Here is a 20307-nt window from a genome sequence, read left to right as displayed (position 1 = left end):
TAAAATTAATAGAACTGTGGTAAGATAGTTCAACTTGAATATATCTTTTGTTTTAAATTGTGCAGGTCCAGAATGGGTCAAAGTCAATGGTGTAGCCAGGGTGAAAGGCTCCTGGGGTGGTGGTGCCCCTCCCCCACCCTGTTCTCTGCCTCCTCACCTCCACACGCTCCTTTCCCGCCCCCTCCTGCCATGTGCATGCCACTTCCCTTTACCCGTACCTCTGTAATGTTCCTGATGCGAGCAACAACCTCCAAGCTGCTGTCATGCCAGCATCAGCTCTTCCTCTGATGTCACTTCCTAGGTGCAGGTACAGGATGTGATGTCATAGGAAGAGCTGATGCTGGCGCAACAGCAGCTTGGGGATGGCTGCTCATGCTAGGAACATTACAGAGGTATGGGGAAAGGGAAGCAGCATGCACACGTGGCAGTGAGGGGGGGGGGCAAGGAAGGAGCAGGGGTGGAGAGGAGGACGTGCCCTCACGAAGACAGCGCCCAGGGGGGACCGCCCCCCCTTACTACGCCACTGGTCAAAGTCCTTCTCATTTCTTGGGAATGAGGAAGAACCTAGAATAAAAGCCCTGATTTTGTAGAGAAAGAAAAGTTGTTTGCTTGTAAAAGGGATTTTATTTCCTCTACTAAGATGGCTACATGGGCTGGAAGAGGAACTGAATCTATTGTTGAAGGTCTTTGAATTTTCTCGGCCGCCCATCTCAAGTTTTAGGTTTCTTTATTTTTGGTATACCATCTATCAAACAAGTGTCTAAACGGTGTACAATAAAATGAGATTAAAAAGAGTCAAATTAAAAGAAATATCTTAACAAATGTTAAAAATACTGGGCAAGTTCACACTGACGTATATTTTTTTCCGTAGTTGCACCTTTGCTCTGGAATGCAATGCCATTTTACCTCCACAATGAAAATTTCCCTAAATAAATTTAAAACAAATCCCAAAATATTTCTTTTTAAAGATGCCTACCAATAAGTGAAAAAACAAACAAAAAAAACTTTTAAGAAGCGACATCCCCATTTTGCTTTCGTTACTCCCCATCCTTCTACCCTTCCTTTTATTTTGATTTAATATTGTAATTAAAACTTCCCTATCCCCCCAAAACCTCTCATTTCTAATCAGTCTTAATTCGTCATAGTTTTAGGTTTACCCTCTTTTTATTTCATCTCACCTAAATCAAAAATTTTATTAGACCTTTTTTTTATTTTAAATATTGTAAACCGCCCAGACACATGTGATGGTTGGTATATCAACTCAAGGGGTATACCCAAAGTGGCTCAAGAAATATTCGACCTAATATATATAATAATACTACTTATAAGGAGGGGTGCATCCAAAACCACCTTAATTCATAGTGTCTTATAGATGGTATACTCAGGAAAAGGCCTCAGAATGGGAGCCTACGCACAGTCCTTATCACAGAGTGGAACATCAGCGTAGTTTAATTTGCTCCTTAGCTCCAGTCATTGGCCAAAAAACCTGAGGATAGATTTTAATATTTTTATAATAAATGTTTTCAATATTTTAAATGCTTTTTCATAAATAGTTTTTCATAAATAATTTTAAATATTTTAAATGACTAAATTTTCTAACGATAGATGCATCTCCTCCTTAGTTTGAAAAAACTGGCAAATGAGCACTTATCTCAACACTGTTTTGTGTGCTTCATTCTCTGCTGCCAGGTTACTGCCACAACTTCATATGCTTCGATATCTGCTGTCAGATTACTGCCACTGCCAACGTTTCGTGGATAAAGCAATTAGTCCACTGCTTCAGGGCTAACGGCAGAAGCATTCAAGTATCAAGGAAAAGGATCTAGGTGTCATCATTGATGATACGTTGAAACCTTCTGCTCGGTGTGCAGCAGAATCTAATGTGGGACACGTTTAGCCAAATGCTGCCTAAGGGATAGCATACAAAAGGAAGAGGGCTAATGACATGAACTCTTGACCAAGTGTTTGTGTTCAACACAACAGCCTGCTTGCTTTCTCTTCTCACAGCTTCAAACTTGTCTTAAAGGTAGCCGCCGGCAGTGGCTGCGGTGGCGGCAACAATTCATTCAGCTTCGCTACAATCAGCCCCGGAGCAATTGTAGCGAAGCTGAATGAATTGTTGCTGCCACCGCAGCCACTGCCGGCGGCTACCTTTAAGACAAGTTTGAAGCTGTGAGAAGAGAAAGCAAGCAGGCTGTTGTGTTGAACACAAACACTTGGTCAAGAGTTCATGTCATTAGCCCTCTTCCCTTTGTATGCTATCCCTGAGGCAGCATTTGGCTAAACGTGTCCCACATTAGATTCTGCTGCACACCGAGCAGAAGGTTTCAACGTATCATCAATGATGACACCTAGATCCTTTTCCTTGATACTTGAATACTTCTGCCGTTAGCCCTGAAGCAGTGGACTAATTGATTTATCCATGAAATGTTGGCAGTGGCAGTAATCTGACAGCAGATATCAAAGCATATGAAGTTGTGGCAGTAACCTGGCAGCAGAGAGTGAAGTACACAAAACAGTGTTGAGATAAGCGCTCATTTGCCAGGTTTTTCAAACTAGGTAGGTTCCCTTGTAGGTTGGTATATCAAGCCATGAATAAATTTGAAACTTGAACAAAAGGGAAGTAGGGGAGGGAAAGTTTCTAAATACATCAAAAAATTTTTTTTAAAAAAGGGAGGTAAATGGAGAAAGGAGACACATTAGGACTTGAATTGCTTCAAAAGAAGCGTTTTGGTGTTTCAAAGGAATTTGGCGTATTGTTTCCTATGGCACTTCAAGAGATATAAGGGTAATTAGATGCGAGAGCTGAGCCTAAAGAGTATAGGCATCTTTGAAGAGAAAAATCTTAATTTTAGCTTTAAAGTTTTCAAGAGTTCTCAATTGATAATTGTGTGAGATGAAGAACTAAGTGATCTGTGGTGATGGCTTGCCATTGATCATAAAAATGATTTATCTTCTCCTTATGTTTTACCCCAGTGTACTCACAGAAGCCTCCAGAGTGGTTGCTATGCACAGTTGGGGGGTGGGGGGAGGGGGGAGAAGGCGTTAGAGTAATGATCCCAATTTTGCAGATGTTTCTCTCTGGAGGTCCCTATCACAGGAAAGATTGGGAGTTGCTGCATGACTGGTAAATGAATAGCTCTCCTGGCTCCTGACTGACAGGAGAGCTGTGAAGGAGAGGAAGAGTGAGATGAGAGAACAGGGTCCAGCAGAGGCAAAGACATGCTGATACAAAAATAAAAATAGAAATACCCATAGTACTAGGGTTTGGGCAACAGTCAAAATAGAGTAGAATGAAGTGAAAAATGCTGGGAGAGCCACTAAAACTGTGAGAGAAATGAGGCGACTCTGAGGAGAGATGCTCATACATCCACAGACATTAAAGCCTGATCAGGAGGGGGAAGAGTGAGACAGCATTTTAACTCCCAAGTGTGCTCAGAGGCACCAAACTTTGACTTCTCTGGGCTAGGAGAACATTCCACACACTGGGCTTTGTCTACTGATGTCACCTTTGAGCGTGCCCGCATTTTCTTTCAAGGTCTATGGAGAAAGACTTGACCACAAGGGGAGACACTGCAGATGTCCCAAGGACTGGGTTATGGACCACTGCCCAGGTGAGAGATGAGAAGTCATAGGGGAGACTTTGGAGAGGTGGTGGGAGTAAAGAAGGAACAATGAAAGAAGCCTGTTATGCAAGAAGGTCCAGAGTTAGCGAAGTTCTGTCTGCGGTGATGAGGAGAGGTATACACTGACAATCTTTTCCATACTGCAGGTATTCTGTGAAGAGGTGATCTGAGCTATTAGCGACTTCATAATATGATACTGCTTGAATGAATAAAGAGAATCTAGCCCTGGTGTGAGATAGATGGTGGGGATCCCCTAGCCCCATCAGCTAAAAATTCCACAAACTTCTCCTCTGCGTACCTTTAAAGGGCTGATCTTTGCTGGCAGCGTGACTGATACATGCCGCTTACACTGGCCCCACAGCCTTCCTTCTGATGCACTCCGCCTCTGTGGAAACAGGAAGTTACATCAGAAGGAAGGCTGTGGGGCCAGCATAAGCAGCATGTACCAGTCATGCTGCTCTCTGCCAGTGAAGATCATAGAAACATGATGGCAGATAAAGGTCAAATGGCTCATCCAGTCTGCCCATCCGCAATAATTATTATTTCTTCCTCTCTCTAAGAGATCCCACCTGCCTATTCCAGGCCCTCTTGAATTCAGACACAGTCTCTGTCTCCACCACCTCTCCTGGGAGACTGTTCCACACATCTACCACCCTTTCTGTAAAAAAAGTATTTCCTTAGATTACTCCGGAGCCTATCACCTCTTAACTTCATCCTATGTACTCTCATTGCAGAGTTTCCTTTTTGAAAGGTAGGCAGTAGCTGTGGGGAGCAGTAAGGGAGGAGGGACTACATCACCTTACCTCACCTAGGTGGGGAAGGGAGGTATGGGATCTTCTGCCCCCTTCTGGGGTCCAGGGCCATCCAAAATTGGGTGTCTGGCTACACCTGTACTGGACCATCTTTTTGGAATTCATTTCTTGCTGATTTGTGTGGTGTTGAGTTGGATATAAAATATTAAACTCAAATCAAATAAGTATTAGTAATGGCTTTATAGGAAAGCTTTAAAAATTTGGCTTTTTGGTTAGAGTTATAATTGATTAAGTTTCAGGTTTTCAAGTTTTATTTGAGATTTGATATACTGCTTAAAATATTGTCTAAGCAGTTCACAGAATTATGATTGTGATTGATGGTCCTGCCCACAAATCATGTGAACTGCCGCAGAGTGCAGAATTTGAAGCGCATGAACCCTAGACTCAGATATCCCTAAGTAGTAGAGGATATTGCACTAGCTTATCCTAGATAACATTAAACACTGAACAACAACCCCCTTCTAATGTATGATGAGCCACCCAAAACTCCCCCCAAACCTACTATCCTGTCTACCACCCCAAAAGCCTTCATGGCTGAGGTGGCCTCTATATGGCAGTATAGTAGAACTTCTGGGTCTAAGACCTCCTCTCTATGGCTCACTAGTTCACTCACCAGGCTACTTAAGACACTTGTGTCATGCTCTACTAGGATTTCCCATAGCAGGTGCTGCTGTTCCATAGACAGGTACTGTTGCATTCAGATTTTGAGGGGGGGGGTTGGAAGGGGGATAGTGACCACTGGGGAAATGTTTGTGTGTGTACATTAATCCCTCCAGTGGTCATCTGGTCAGTTTGGGTAACCTTTTGGCACTTAGATGCTTCTAAATCAGGTCTAGCTCATATCTAAGTTCTGTCCAGGATATCTTAGAAAGGTTTGATTATTACCACAAAACTAGGGTTACCAGATTTTCCTCCTGGAAAATCTGGCCCCTTAGACCGGCCCCCAGTCCCGCCCAGTCCCACCCATCCCCGCCCCTTCATGCCTCGGTTCCGCCCTGTTGTGCTCCCAAGCCCGCCCCAAACCCCACCTCCAATCCCACCCCAGCCCCCTCCCCACTGCCTTCTCTCGTCGGGAAGGACATCCGCATATGCACGGATGCGATGCAATGATGTCACGTGCATTCGCGCATACACAGATTCCCTCCTACCCGAAGGAAAGCTTTTCAAAACCCGGACAAAGTGGCAGGTTTTGAAAAGCAGTCTGGACCCCTGGACATGTCCTGAAAAGGAGGACATGTCTGGGGAAATCCAGACGTCTGGTAACTCTACACAAGACATCCAAGTCTAAGCCCAAATAAACTTGCACATTCTACTGACGTAGAATCTCTGGTAATAAAGATTTGATGACATTAGTGGATAATCCAATGTCAAAAATAGAAAGGGGAATGAGTTTATAACTGTTTTATTACTATCACCATGGAAAAAACAATTCAGATTCTAGGTGTGGCATGTAACCTTGCATTTTCATGCAGGTTTTGATCTTGCAGGCTACTAAAGAATTCAGGCTTAGCCTTATTCAGACGGAGAGCCAATACTAATATCCTGGCTTACAGACTGCAAGACTAAGCAAACACACAATAAAGTCCATAATCAAAAGGATTTAGTAGTTAAATATGGATTTAACAGCATAGATAATTTATTTTCAGAATTTGGGGATGATCAATGCATTATTTTTGATCAATCACAATGTCTAGCTAGAAAGAATCCAAAATTGGGCAACAATCATCAAGCTATAACTAAACCAAACCAAAACCAAAATCTTAATACTTCCACACAGCCCAACAGACAGCACCGACAAGCATCACTCTCCATTCGGGCCACACCCTCACTGTCGATAAAACCTCCAAAATCCTAGTCTGCATTCTTGATTCCACACTAACCATAGAAGCTCAAATCTCTAATATTCAGAAAAAGTCCCTCTTCACCATGAAGCAACTAAAACTCATCAGACCATACTTTCATCAACAACACTTTGCTCTGATTGTGCAATCGATGATCCTACCACAGCTGGACTACTGTAACACCGCCTACATGGGAATCAATAGCGCACTGATCCATAAAATGCAACTCATACAAAACACAGCTGTAAGACTAATTTTCAACCTGAAAAAATACAACTCAATATCAGCCTTCATCAGGCAACTACACTGGTTACCCATTCCATCACGAATAGAATTTAAAACTTCATTCATCTTATACCAAATAATCCACAGAAACTTTTTTCTCCTCCCCTTTTTCTCCATTTCTCTCTCTTCTCTTTGTAAGTCGCCTTGATCCTGCCTAGGTATGTGTGACGCAGAAATAGAAGATTAGATTAGAAATTATGCATTTTGGAGGAAGTAGGCCAGGAGGCATTTCAGGAGCATTCTATTTCTCCTTTACCTATTCAGTTCAAGGTTGGATTGCATTACAAGAGGTAATGGTTACCCAAGTTACAATTTACCCAATGGTTACAAGTGGTTACCAAAGAAGTTACAATGGATAGTATGACATGGACATTCAATAGAGTTGCTAATACAGGTAGGTAAATACAATTACAAATACATATGTTCAAGTAGGTCATCGCTGGCTCATTGTTATGTCCCAGGAGTTGCATTAGACAGTCTAGAAATGTGCTTTTACAATTACCATTTCAGTTATTTCAGGGCTGGCTACCTGTTTTGGTATAGAAATGCTTTTAAAAGTTTTCGGAACCTGAGATATGAGTGGCCACAAGTTCATAATATAAGAGGCAGTTACCTGGAAGACTTTATATTATTGCATGCTGGGAATTTTAAATGGAAAAGATTTCTGGTGGAATATCTGTTGGAGGCACCCTGATGGTCAACTCTGTAAGGTAGTTGGGGGCGTTGCTTATCAGGATCTTAAAGGCAGTGATGCCTAATTTAAACTTGATCCTTGTGGTTATGAGCAGCCAATGTACAGTAGTTTAATATTGTAGTGTGTAGATGAGTCTTACTGCTGCATTTTGAACTAGTTGTAAACGCGATAGCAACATTTTAGAGCAAAGAATTAGTGTTACATTACAGTAGTCTAGTCGAGATAGAATTAGGGATTGCACTAAGATTAGAAAGACTCAGTTTTTACATATTTTCTGATGGATCTTAGCTTTCTCATCACAATGAAAGATTGTTTTGTTATTGATTGTATGTGGCTCTTCATGGATAGGAGGTTATCAGTTTCTACTCCTAAGACTCGGGATTGTAGTTCTACTGGAAAGTTTGTGTCGTCTACTATAATCCTTTGGATATAGCTTGAGTCATTTGAGGTTTCCTAGCCAAAGGAATTTGATTTTGTTCTTACTTAGCTTAAGGCTGTGGGTTGAAGTCCAGTTTACTATGATGTGGACACATTGTTTCACAGTGGTGAGGGTATTGGCTAATGGAGCTGTTACATTTGGTTATGTTGTCTGCATAAGTGAAATGTTTTATTTGTGCAAAATCTAGGTTGGTTCCCAAGGATTGCATTAGAAAGTTGATCTCTGATGGTGAACGTGGGGATCCTTAGGGGACCACACTCAGAGGGTGCCAGCTGTCAGAAAGTCCGCCATTCTTATGTACATCATAATGCTAAGTGGTTAGGAAGTCTTGGAACCAGGAGAGAACTGGGCCACTAAATCTGAAATCACAGAAAATCTCAGACATTTAATTACATTTAATTTAAGTCTACTAGATCAAATGCACTGCTCAGGTTGAATTGGATTATAATTGCTCTGTGACCCTTGCTTAGTAGTTCTTTGCCATATGTTACTAGTACTGCGATCACTGTCTCAGTGCTGTGATTTTTCCTAAAACCTGATTGTGACAGGTGGAGGATATTGAAGCATTGTAAGTAGCGTTTGAGTTGTTCTGTGACATATGCTTCCATCATTTTGATAAATAGAGGGATGAAAGCTACTGACTGATAATTGATCACATCAGAAGGGCTGAGTTTTTGGGTTCATGGGAATAGGTATTAGGACAATTCCTCCTCCCGCCTATAGCCTGTAGGTGTGATTAGTTGTTATAATTGTTTCTGAATGGGTGTTGTGAATGATGTCAGCGTTGGGGAAGGGCAGAATGATTCTTCTACACCAGCCCCAAGTCTCTCTGCTCCTCTGATGCTTTTTGGGTTACTATGGTCTTTTGAGGGCTTCAGCAGGCAGCTCCTGGTAGGTGAGGGGGCTGCTCTGACATCCTGCTTGCTTCCCGGTGCCCTGGAAGATAGTTGCCAAGGGTACCACAAGTAACATCAGCATCAGGGGGAGTGGATCAATTTTCCCACGTTGGCAAAAACTCAGCTCCTCTTTTGCTCGTATGGTCTGGGTGGTTACTTATTAGATACCTTCTATAAGATAGGCACTAACATTTGCATGCTGATTACATGCATACATATTTAGAACAATGGCATACATGCGCATCTGTAGTCACTTAAGCACGTATATACCAAAATTCCACTTAAAGCACTATTCTGTAAATACATGAATATGTTACATAGAGGAGCATTTATGAAAGGGCGTCCAAATCAGAATAGTCGGAATGTCCCAAACAGACATCCATTTCACATGCATTTTCAAACAGGAAATATGTTCACATTCAAAAATATGTGAGATGAATTTGTTCAGTTAAAATCTCGGGTGTTAGCTTTGGTTGCCACTTTTTTTTCTTAAAGTTCCCTTGTAAGTGCACTATTAAATTGCAAGAAAAAAAATTTATATTTTGGGATCCAATCCACCTGCAACAATTTCTAAGGGCCTCTTCTATCAAACTGCGCTAGCAGTTTTAGTGCAGAGAGCCGCGTTGAATGGCCCGCGGTGCTCCTGATGCTCATAGGAACTCTATGAGCATCGGGAGCAGTGCGGGCCATTCAGCACGGCTCACTGCGCTACAAACTGCTAGCGCAGTTTGATAAAAGAGGTCCTAAATTTACGGGAACAAGGAAAGAATAAAGAGGATAAATAATGAATGCTGATCTTGGTTAGGAGTCAAAGTAAATATAGCACTAAAGATAGTTTAGCTCGGGTTTTTCCTGAGCTTATATATTTCTTTTGTGATAATTGGTAATGGATAGTAACTCTTCCATTGTAGTGGGCTAGAAAGATTCTATTTTGAAGAAACTGTTTATTTCTGTAATCTTTTTTATGGTTTTGTTTATCTTTATTCTCTACTGTTCTGTATGAACTGTATTATGAAAAAATTATATACATTAAAAAAATATATATGTATATGAGATGGACATCCATGTGCTGGAGATGTCGATTCTGAACAGCCATTTTATAGTGACTTCTAACGTGGAACTTGCATCACATAGCTATGGTTCGGGTTCCTCTTTCCCACATGCATCACTTTGTACTTGCTCACATTAAATGTCATCTGCCATTTTGAAGCCCAGTCTCACAAGGTCTTCTTGCACTTTTTCACAAACCTCTTGCGATTTAAGAACTTTGAACAACTATGTGTCATCAGCAAATTTAATTATCTCACTAGTTATTCCCATCTCTAGATTATTGATAAATATGTTAAAAAAGCAGTTGTTCCAGCACAGACCCCTGAGGAACTCCATTATTTACCCTTCTCCATTGAGAATATTGACCATTCAACCCTACTCTCTGTTTTCTATCTTTTAACTAGTTCTTATAAGAACATAAGAATAGCCTTCAAGCCCAGTAGCCTGTTCTCACGGTAGCCAATCCAGGTCACTAGTACCTGGCCAAAACCCAAGGAGTAGCAATATTCCATGCTACCAATCCAGGACAAGCAGTGGCTTCCCCCATGTCTTTCTCAATAACAGACTATGGACTTTTCCTTCAGGAATTTGTCCAAAACTTTCTTCAAACCAGCTACGCTATCTGCTCTTACCACAACCTCTGGCAATGCGTTCCAGTGTTTAACTATTCTCTGAGTGAAAAAAATTTCCTCCTATTGGTTTTAAAAGTATTTTCCTGTAATTTCTTAATCCATAATAGGATATTACCTCCGATCCCTCGACTTTCTAATTTCTTCAGGAGTCTTTCATGAGATACTTTGTCAGAAGCCTTTAGAAAATCCATATACAGGATATCAGCCGGCTCACCTGTATACAATGTTTATTCACTCCTTTGAAGAATGTGCTTTGAAAATAAACCTAACCAACCAAAGAACTCCGTTTGAGTATCTGTTAACGTAAATGTTAATTTAAACTTTAAATTCTCATACACTCAGAATTGTGTAATTCAGCCAAGAACCGAAGCCCCTATAGCCAAACCCACCACCCAATCACTGTGTAGGGAATATTTTAAAATAATTTATATCAAACTGTCATGGATTCTTTCTACTACGTAGGAGTCATCATTACCCCATCCTCAATATCATAAAGTCCTTGTCTCAATATTGGGGCTGACCAGCACCCATGGCACTCAGGGAGCTGGCACCTGTAAATGGGAGAAATTGCCTAGAAGCAGAAGTGTAACTAAGTTTAACTCTGTGTATACATTGTGTGTATCCCAGTGCCTATGCATTTTAAATATTTAAGAAATCTATATACCACATATGACCTACATGGTTTACATAAGTAACATAGATAAAATTTGACAATACAACATAATTGTTATTAAAACAAAACCTACTTATTATAAAATAACATCAAAAGGCATAAATCAAATCCTTGACCATGCACGCAGCTTCACATCTTGATCACATTTGCACTCGATTACATAAATGCGTCGACAAACAAAGAGGTTTTCAATAGTTTCTTAAAGCCCAATCGGGGTACACAAAACCGCAAGGTTCCAGTCAAGCTATTCCAAAGCTTGACCCCACCCACCCACCCTACCGACACCATAGCATCTCGGATCCTTGAATGGACAATAGATTGACTTTTGTTGGAATTTAATTGCATGCTTTTTCCAGGTTTCAAACTTCTTTGTGGGTGGTAGGTAACAAGCTACTCCTTCAGTATAGCAGGAGAGACATGGTACACAACCTGACAGTACCATCCTGTGCTGGATCGGTAACCAATACAGTCGTTGATTGTACATTTGTATGAAGCTGTTTTTTTCATGGGATTCTTGTGTATATTTTTAAATTGTGTTGGTGTTACATGTCTCATTCCTTTCTGTTGTATATAAAGGTTTTCAACATTTATTTATCGATATGCATATATTTAGTTTAGTTGATTTTATTTAGGAATTATAATGTATGGATAATCATTTTTAATGTAGATGGATGTACATGTCTGACAAGCAGTGGGAGTATGTGGCACAGTAATTAGAGCTATATCCTCAGCACCCTGAGGTTGTGGATTCAAATCACATGCTGCTCATTGAGACCCTGGGCAAGTCGCTTAATCCCCCATTGCTTCAGGCACATTAGGGTAAAATGCTTGAGTACCTGAATGTAAATCCACTTAAGCTATAAGTGCTATATAAATAAGCTTGCACAATGGTATAGCTCCAGCCGCAACCAGGCTTGCTCTTTCTGTTTCTTCCCCAGTCTCTCTGCATAGTCTTTCTCTATCCCTATCCCTTCCTCATTCTCTTTTCCCTCCCCCACCTCAAAGCACTGTTTCTCAACCTTTCCCTTCTTCCTTTCCTCCCAAGGCATTCTATGCTTTTCTTACTTTTTTGCCTCTTCCAGATGTCCATTTAGGCATTACGTATGTACATGTCAGTAAAGTCACTTTTGCTGAATATTTTCTTCTTGAGCATCTCCTGCTTCTTACTTCATATCGTAAGCAAGTTTAATTTCAGAAAAACCCTGTCTGAAAGGTGCTTAAGACTCTTCACTAATTTGAAATTCTCTCATATTACACTGTTTTGGCTCCTATCCAGGACAGGATTAATTCTTCAGTGGGCCCTAGGCACCTAAGTACACTGGGCCACCTGGACCTGCCCTTCCATGGCCCTGGCCCTTCCCTGCCTTTGCCCTCCTATGTCCCCCCAGCTCCAGAAGTCTAAGTAGCACCTTCTACTTCCTTCATTATTTAGTGCAGCCAAATTTGCAGTCTTCAAAAGGCCACGGGCAGCACGGGAGCTGCTGACCCAGAAGCTTTTCCTCTAATGCAAAATCCCAGCATCAGAGGAATGGCTTCTGGGTCAGCTGCAGGCAGCGTGTAGGAACCACTGCCTGTGGCCTTTTGAAGATTGCGAGTTCAGCTGCACTGAATAATAAAGAAGGCAGGGGGGAGGCAATACTTGGACGCCTGAAGCCGGACACAGAGGCAGGTACACTGACGTCATCAGAGCAGGCAGCATTCTGGGCTCCCTGCACTCTCTGGGCCCGATGCACGCGCTTACTTGGCCTACCCTTTAATCCTGCCCTGCTCCTATCTAAGGGCCCCTTTTATCAAGCTGTGGTAGAGAGTTTTAGCAGGGGCCGGCGAGATAAATGCTCCAACACTCGTTCGATTCCTATTAGTGTCAGAGCATTTACCTTGCCGGCCTGTGTTAAAATGCTCTACTGTAGTTTGATTAAAAGGGGCTTAAATTATTTCTCTTCCAGGAGAATTAAGAACATCACTTTCACCTTCCTTTTTATTTTATGTTATTTATTTTGACACACAATCATTATTACGAAGGTGCTTTGTATTTTGGTTAGCTGTCAGAGAACCTCGGCAAGTATTTGACATTTTTATTGCCTTCTAATCTTGTTCCCGAATCTGTTCCTCTGACGACTGAGCACATTAATACATTATCAAAATGAGTTTTCTCTTCTTCCAAGATCCTCCAGATCCTCCAACACTGCAGTTGCAAAATAGGCCTCCAATTTCACTTCTGTTAACCTGGAACTCTCTGTTTTAATGGTATCAAAAAACAAAAAAACCCCCACCAACAATAAAAAACCGTATTGATGTACTAAACATAACAAGTTCCAGTAAACATGTGACTACTCTTTAATCGAATACTGTGCCAAGGATGTTAAATGTCACAACCACACCCATAATCTTTCAGAGTTATGGTTCAGTGCTTAAAGCAGTAAATTCTTAGCCAGGGTAAGTCCTGGACGTTGTGTCATGAGTACAGGCAGGACGTGAATTCTTACGCTTGTGTGATGTCAATGACTGAGCCCAGGAACAGTATCCCATCAACTTTTTCTAGAGGCATTTAGGTCTTTCACTACACATGTGCACCTCTTCCCCTCTTCCCACCTGTCTCTGTTGCACAGAACCTCTTCAGCCTTTTTTTTTTTTTTTAATGGATTTAGTCAGATATTTTTCCATCTCAGTCACCGCAGTGCCACTGAGTGAATTCATCATCCGATTCCTACCTGAAGAAGAGGGATTTGACCTTGTCTTCACTGGTTCCAAAAAAGCATGATGCAGAACATCGGGCGGAGGCTGAGCTGTCTTGGTATTGGCCCCCATCAAAGCTTAGTATGAGACCACCAAGACACCGAGGTCACTGGTGTCCTTGAAGCACCCTGAATATGAGGGCTACTCAGCTTCCATGATGTCAGAGAGGGTGTGCCAGCCTCAGTGGACCCAGGTTCCCAGTTCTGATACTTCCCAGATGACTCGGGAGGGCATGGTGACTCCTGCTATCATGCTCCTACCTTTGTCAATAGTAGCCTTTGAGGAACAACTAATGCAGAAGTTTGAGGAGAAGATGGAGCACTTTGTCCCTTAATGTGATTGTCCCTAGAGAATGACACGGTGACAAAATTCATCACCGTCCCCGTCCCCGCGGATAACCGTGGGAAGTAATCCCATGTCATTTTCTAGTGTCTATTTCAACCTCGGTCTTTCTACACCAGCATTCTTCAAAGCAAAGCTTGCGGGTCATTGGTTGTGCCCAATTATACTTTGATTCTTCCCTCTCTCCTTAAAGAATGACATGTAGATGGTTTCCATGGTTATCCGCGGGGACGGGAACGGTGATGAATTTTGTCACCGTGTCATTCTCTAATTGTCCCTGAGGCAATGGAGGATTAAATGGCATAATTATCAATGTGGGCTATAGTTAAAAAGTGTTATTTTTACTACAGGACCCATTTTATGCAATAAGACCTAGCTACTAATAACTAGGGTTTACAGTAAAATAATATGTCTTAATGGTCACCTACATTGATAACTTCCCAAAATCACAAGAAGCAGGAGCCCAGTGCCCTGATTCGTAGGAGCCAACTTTTCAAAATGATTGGGGGTGCTTGATTCACCACAAATGACCAAGTCCATATAAAGGAAATTAAAGCATGGTGGGTTGTGAACACAACTGGCCAGACTGTCCTTAATTGAAAAGCACAGCAAGTGGTGCCACACAGGGAGGACTTTTAGGTAAAAGAAATGCTAAAGAGTAGTGCTACAAGTTCCATCAGTCTCTCTTCCTCCCCAATCCCAATTCAGTTACCACAGTTTGCCATCCTACTTCCAGACCATCTACACCAGCGGTTCCCAACCCTGTCCTGGAGGGCCACCAGGCCAGTTGGGTTTTTGGGATAGCCCTAATGAATATGCTCCGGGCAGATTTGCATGCCTATCACCTTCATTATATGCAAATCTCTCTCACGCATATTCATTAGGGCTATCCCAAAAACCCGACTTGCCTGGTGGGCCTCCAGGACAGGGTTGGGAACCACTGATCTACACCACACTCATGCAATGCCATCCAGTCTGTCCTGATCCATCTATACAACCCATATTCTTCCCCTCCCAGCCAGTCTTCAATACTGTCTTTTCCTTAACAAACCTATGTACACCATACACTTTTTCTCTTAGGCCATGTCTACTTCTTTCTCAGTCCCTCCCTGCCTTAACATTGTCTTCTTCCTTCTCTCATCTTCTTCTTCTGCTTTTCCCTACTTCAATGCAGTTTGGTTTTTGTTTGGTGTAGGATGCTTAATATCACCCCCCCACCCCCACCGTGCCTACTTCAAATCCCCATACTATACTTCTCTGCTCTCTACCTCCTCCTGACTTGACCTGCCTGGTCCCCTAATAATTCCTTCCCCCACTGGGTTCCCTCTCACGCTACCTTGGTCAGTGTCCTTCCCCTGCAGGCTAGAAGCACCCATCCCTCATACTTCCTAAACCCGATTCATTGTGCATTTCAGAATTTGTATCCTTAGACTTCCTGGCAAGGATCAAATTCCTATTTCCCTTTCCCAAAGCCCCAGACACCATTCATATCTAGAACTCACAGACTGAACTACAATAGCATCCAAATACATCCAGAAAGGCTCCATGAGCTGCTCCACCCCCTGAATGCCCAAACCTTGGAAGCTCAGCAGTCAGTTGCTTCATAGCCCCTAAGGCCACATTTGCATGTGGTGTTTCGTGCTCTCAGACTGAACATCCCAAAGATCACATGCCGAGAAGGGAATCAGTGAACCTGAAGGAGTGCATTCATATCGACCCATGGTGTGTTAGCCCGCCTGCGAAAGCTCTAGCAGTTAGAGAGTGAGTGCTTGCTCAGTAGGGAGCTGAGTTAGCACCGACTCTACTGCCTTCTGCAAAAATGAAAACTGTCACCTCTTTGGTGGTAACAGCTTTGGCACAATGCCCCTTCCTTTATTAGTGGTGACTCCAGCACAACTTCCTTCTTACTCTCTCCTTTTACTATACGAGTACACCCCCTTATTTCTCCTCCATTCTCTGACCAGCACCATTATACCCCTACTCCTGTCTTTTCCTGGCCCACATTATGTGGAAGGATATGGGGGCGGCATATCACTATAGCAATACCCCCTCATTCTTTTTGCCCTGCACAGCCACAAAGGTCATAGACCCCAAAAGCTAGCCTGTAGTAGAGCAGAGCTGCTCTGACAATGAGAAAGGAAAGCCAGGGCTTAAGAGTTGAGGAAAACAAAACCAAGAACCTCTTACCCCTTCCAAATTCACCCATCTTTTCTGTAACCTCTTCCAGCTGCTGCCATGCTATTCCTTTGGGTGTACTTAGTCTCACATCACTGTTTCTCATAAAATATGACAAGGGAATGAGTGTTTTATTTTTGTGAAAAAAAGGAGATGGTGTTACCCTCTAGTCCCCTTTCAATCTGAAACACAATCATAGGTCTCTGTATTTCAGAGCTGTCAAAGAGAAACAATTTTAAAGATATTTTTCAAACTATTGCATCAACAACTGGCAGAATAACATTACATAACATAATAGCAGATTTCTAGACCACATAGCTGTAAGTTCAATGCGGTTAACAAAAGATTATGCTTTGAGAAAATACAGGAATAATATGATATACAGAAATCTAATTGATCAGAAATTTAGAAAAAAGAAAAGTTTTCAAGAGTTTTCTGAAATGTTCATAAGACGTGGATCTAATTAATAATGGATGGAAATCTTTGTCATGGTAAGCTGCTTCGTAGGAAAGACAATGCCCATGATGTTTCTTTCTTTTACAGCCCTTGGCTGAAGGGAACGTAAATAGGGCATGAGATTTTCTACTATTCTTTTGCGCCATAGTAACAAATCTGTCGGCAAGATATAATGGGGCAATACCAAAAGCAACTTTATAGTAATATAATCCCTTTCTCTTCCCCCATTTCCTTCCAGTAAAATGACATTGGTGACTACAATCCCGGAGGAGAAATACAAAATGTAGCTATTGCCTACCTTTTATCCAGCCCAGCTGGCACAGAAATCTTTACTAAAATCTTAAACAAGTTTTCAACCTTTGTGTTTGTTGTTTAGCTTCTGTCTCTACTTGATCTTGGATATCTCTCTGTCCTCAAGTTCCTTCTTTTAAGGATTCTCTTCAGTGACCCAGAAGCTTCCTCTCTGCTACTGCTTCCGACCTATGTGGGCACAGGAAGCAGTAACAAAGGAAAAGCTTCTGGGTCGCTGATGGCAGCGTGTTTACTTCATTCATGCTGCTGTTGGCCTGAAGAGTTACAGCAGATCCGCTGGGAAGAATGGTGAGCAAGCACCGGATCCCACGCCGGGGTGAGGGAAATAGCATGGGAAGGATGAGAGACATGTTGGACTGCATGGATGGGAAGGAAAGATGCCAGACCTCCAGAAGAAGAAAGGAAAGGGGCAGATAGAGATGCCAGAGGGGAGAAAGGGAAGGAGAGAGATGTCAGACTAGTGGGTGGGGAAAGTGGAAGAAAAGAGAGATGTCAGACTAGGGAAAGGAAGGTGGAGGGAGAGATTCCAGACTAAGGCATGGGGAGGGGAAGAGAAAGACAGAGAAATGCCAGACCTCAAAGGGAGGAGGAGGGAAAGGAAGGAGGGGAGAGAGATTCTAGTCTGTGGGAAGGAGAGGATCAAAATCCCAGACCATAAGAGGGGGAAAGGGGGGCAGACAGATGTCAGACTATAGGAGAGGGAAAGAGAGGGAGGAGATGGTACACAGGGATGGAGAGGAATGGGAGAGAGAGGGAGGACATAGTGCACAGGGATGGGAAATATTGGGAAGAGAAGAGAGATGGAAGAAATGCTGTTTATCGATAGATTGTAGTAGGAGAGAAGAAAGAGGGAGAAGATGGCACACATGGAGGCGAAGGGCAGAGAGAGGGAGGAGAGAGTGCACATGGATAGATGGGAAGGGAAGACATGGAAAAGTAGATTGATTTGAGAAAAAAAATGAATGTTAAAAGTTAATGCCCAAGATAGATGTAGGACAGAAAGAAAGGTTTGGACAAATTCCTGGAGGAAAAGTCCATAGTCTGTTATTAAGACATGGGAGAAGCCTCTGCTTGCATTGGATCAGTAGCATGGAATGTTGCTACTCTTTGGGTTTTGGCCAGGTACTAGTGACTTGGATTGACCACCTTAAGAATGGGCTACTGGGCTTGATGGATCATTGGTCTGACTCAGTAAGGCTATGTTCTTATGTTCTTAAAGGAGAGAAAAACAGCAAAAGGATAAGAAGGCCCTTGAAACAGAGTTAAGAGCACTGACAAAAAGAAGTGCAACCAGAGACTGGGAAAAGATGAGTAGAAAAATAAAATCACCAGAAAACAATGCTAGGAAAAGTGATTTTATTTTCAAGGGGCAATGGGGGGTACACGGCGACGGGGATAGAAAGATGCTACACAGGGGAATGGGAGGAAGGGAAGGATAGATGCTGTAAGGGATGGAAGGGAGGTATTGAAGCTGTAAGGGTTCTGGTGCACAAGGGATGGGAGGGATAGAAAGATGCTGCACAAGGGGATGGGTGAGAGGGGAGAAAAGATTCTGCACATGTGGGAGAGAGAAAGGAAATAGGAAAAATTGGGGTGGAGGAGAGGAATTGAGAGATGATCATTGTACATGAAAAAATAAGATATCCCTGAAAATAAGACCTAGTGCCTTTTTTGGGCCCAAAATTAATATAAGACAGTGTCTTATTTTTGGGGACACATACCTATCTATCCATTCTGTTAGAGCACTATTACAAATTTTAGGGATTGTTACAAAAAGTAGAAAAAGAAAATGTGTGAAGAACAGTAAGAACTTGCACCGTGGGAAAAGACTCGGGTGACATCTGTCATCTTTCCAGTCCAGTTCCGAACAGAGGTCAATATTAATATAATTTATGCCAGCTGACAGCAGGATGTATTTGTTTGTCATTTAGTTAAAGTCTAAAATGCTGTGTGGAGTGAAGTAGACTAATGGTTGGAGCAACAAGCTGGGCGGTGGAAGGCTCAAGTTCAAATCCAAGAGCAGCTCTTTGTGGCTTTGTGTAGGTCACTTAACCCTCCGTGCTTCAAGTTTCAAGTCTATTGCATTACAAGAAATTTTTGAATAGGCCATTTGCCTTTCAGCTAGGTCAGGGGTAGGTAATTCCAATCCTCGAGAGCCGGAGCCAGGTCAGGTTTTCAGGATATCCACAATGAATATGCACTGCCTCCTTGAGATGCAAATCTATCTCATGCATATTTACTGCGGATACCCTGAAAACCTGACCTGGCTCCGGCTCTTGAGGACTGGAATTGCCTACCCCTGAGCTAGGCAAACTGAACTCTTGGTTAAGCCCGCTTATTTGTCAAACAGATTCTTATAACGTTTTTAGAAAAATTTTTAAAACACACTTGTTTAATAAGTTTGTTAAATAACTATATAATTTTCTTCTTGTCATTCATTTTTATTTACCTGTTGTACCTTTCACTGATTGTACAGTTCTTCTTTGTTGTTAACTGCCTGGAACTTTGTGGTTGGGTGGTATACAAGAATAAATTTATTATTATTATTATTTGATATACCGCCAAAAAAATCCTAAGCAGTTTACATAAAAGAAAAACGTTAGTACAAATGTTTAAATAAATGAAAACAGAGCCAGGGGGGGATGTACACTAATTAAAACGTTAAAGGAAATCCGGGTTTTACTTTCATTGCTTTCAATGGAAGTAAAACCCAGATGTCACTCTCAATCCGTCCTCCTTTTTTTGGAGCCATATGGTAACCCTACATAAAATCAACACTCTTTACCAGTGCATCCCAGAGATAGGGGAACTGGGAACGTAACATCACATCAGATCTGTTTGACGGCGAGTTCATTAAGCTGCCACATCCACCCATCTGCAAGTTGCGTGCAAAGCTAAATTTGTTCTGCAAACAAACTATATAATATATGATGCTGGAATACTGGAACAAAGGGTGTGCCAAGGCAATGCTTAAGCAGAGCACAAGGTTGTAAAGCAGGCTGGCTTTCTCTTTCCTTAGAGCAGATGCCCAGAGCAAACAAGAAAAGTAAAGCGAGAAAAAATGTATTGGGGTTTTTTTAGTTCCATAATTTTTTGTTGAAATTTTTGTATAATAACATACAATAATGCAGGAGAAACAGATTTAACAAAACTACTCATAATAATAATTAACACAAAGCTTAGGATATTAACTCCCTCTTCTACGAAACCATGCTAGCAGTTTTTAGCGCAGAGAGCCATGTTGAATGGCCCGCACTGCTCCCGACGCTCATAGAGTTCCTATGAGCGTCGGGAGCAGGGCAGAACATTCAGTGCAGCTCCCCGTGCTAGAAACTGCT

The 20307-nt window shown here is 42.1% G+C and overlaps 1 protein-coding gene across 1 annotated transcript in view; it reads right to left on the bottom strand.

The window, feature by feature from the left end:
- LOC117347109 (integumentary mucin C.1-like) overlaps positions 1-17088 on the bottom strand; it is a 32296-nt gene extending 15208 nt beyond the window's left edge. The window contains exon 1 of the mRNA XM_033917524.1: positions 16956-17088. The gene's annotated coding sequence lies outside the window, so the exon portion shown is untranslated. The remainder of the gene's footprint in view (positions 1-16955) is intronic.
- Positions 17089-20307: the final 3219 nt, after the last annotated feature.

This window comes from Geotrypetes seraphini, chromosome 13 (assembly GCF_902459505.1).
Source record: "Geotrypetes seraphini chromosome 13, aGeoSer1.1, whole genome shotgun sequence".
Lineage (NCBI taxonomy): Eukaryota > Metazoa > Chordata > Amphibia > Gymnophiona > Dermophiidae > Geotrypetes > Geotrypetes seraphini.
Note: the sequence above shows the minus strand (reverse complement) of the source record. Positions and strands in the feature narration are given on the sequence as shown.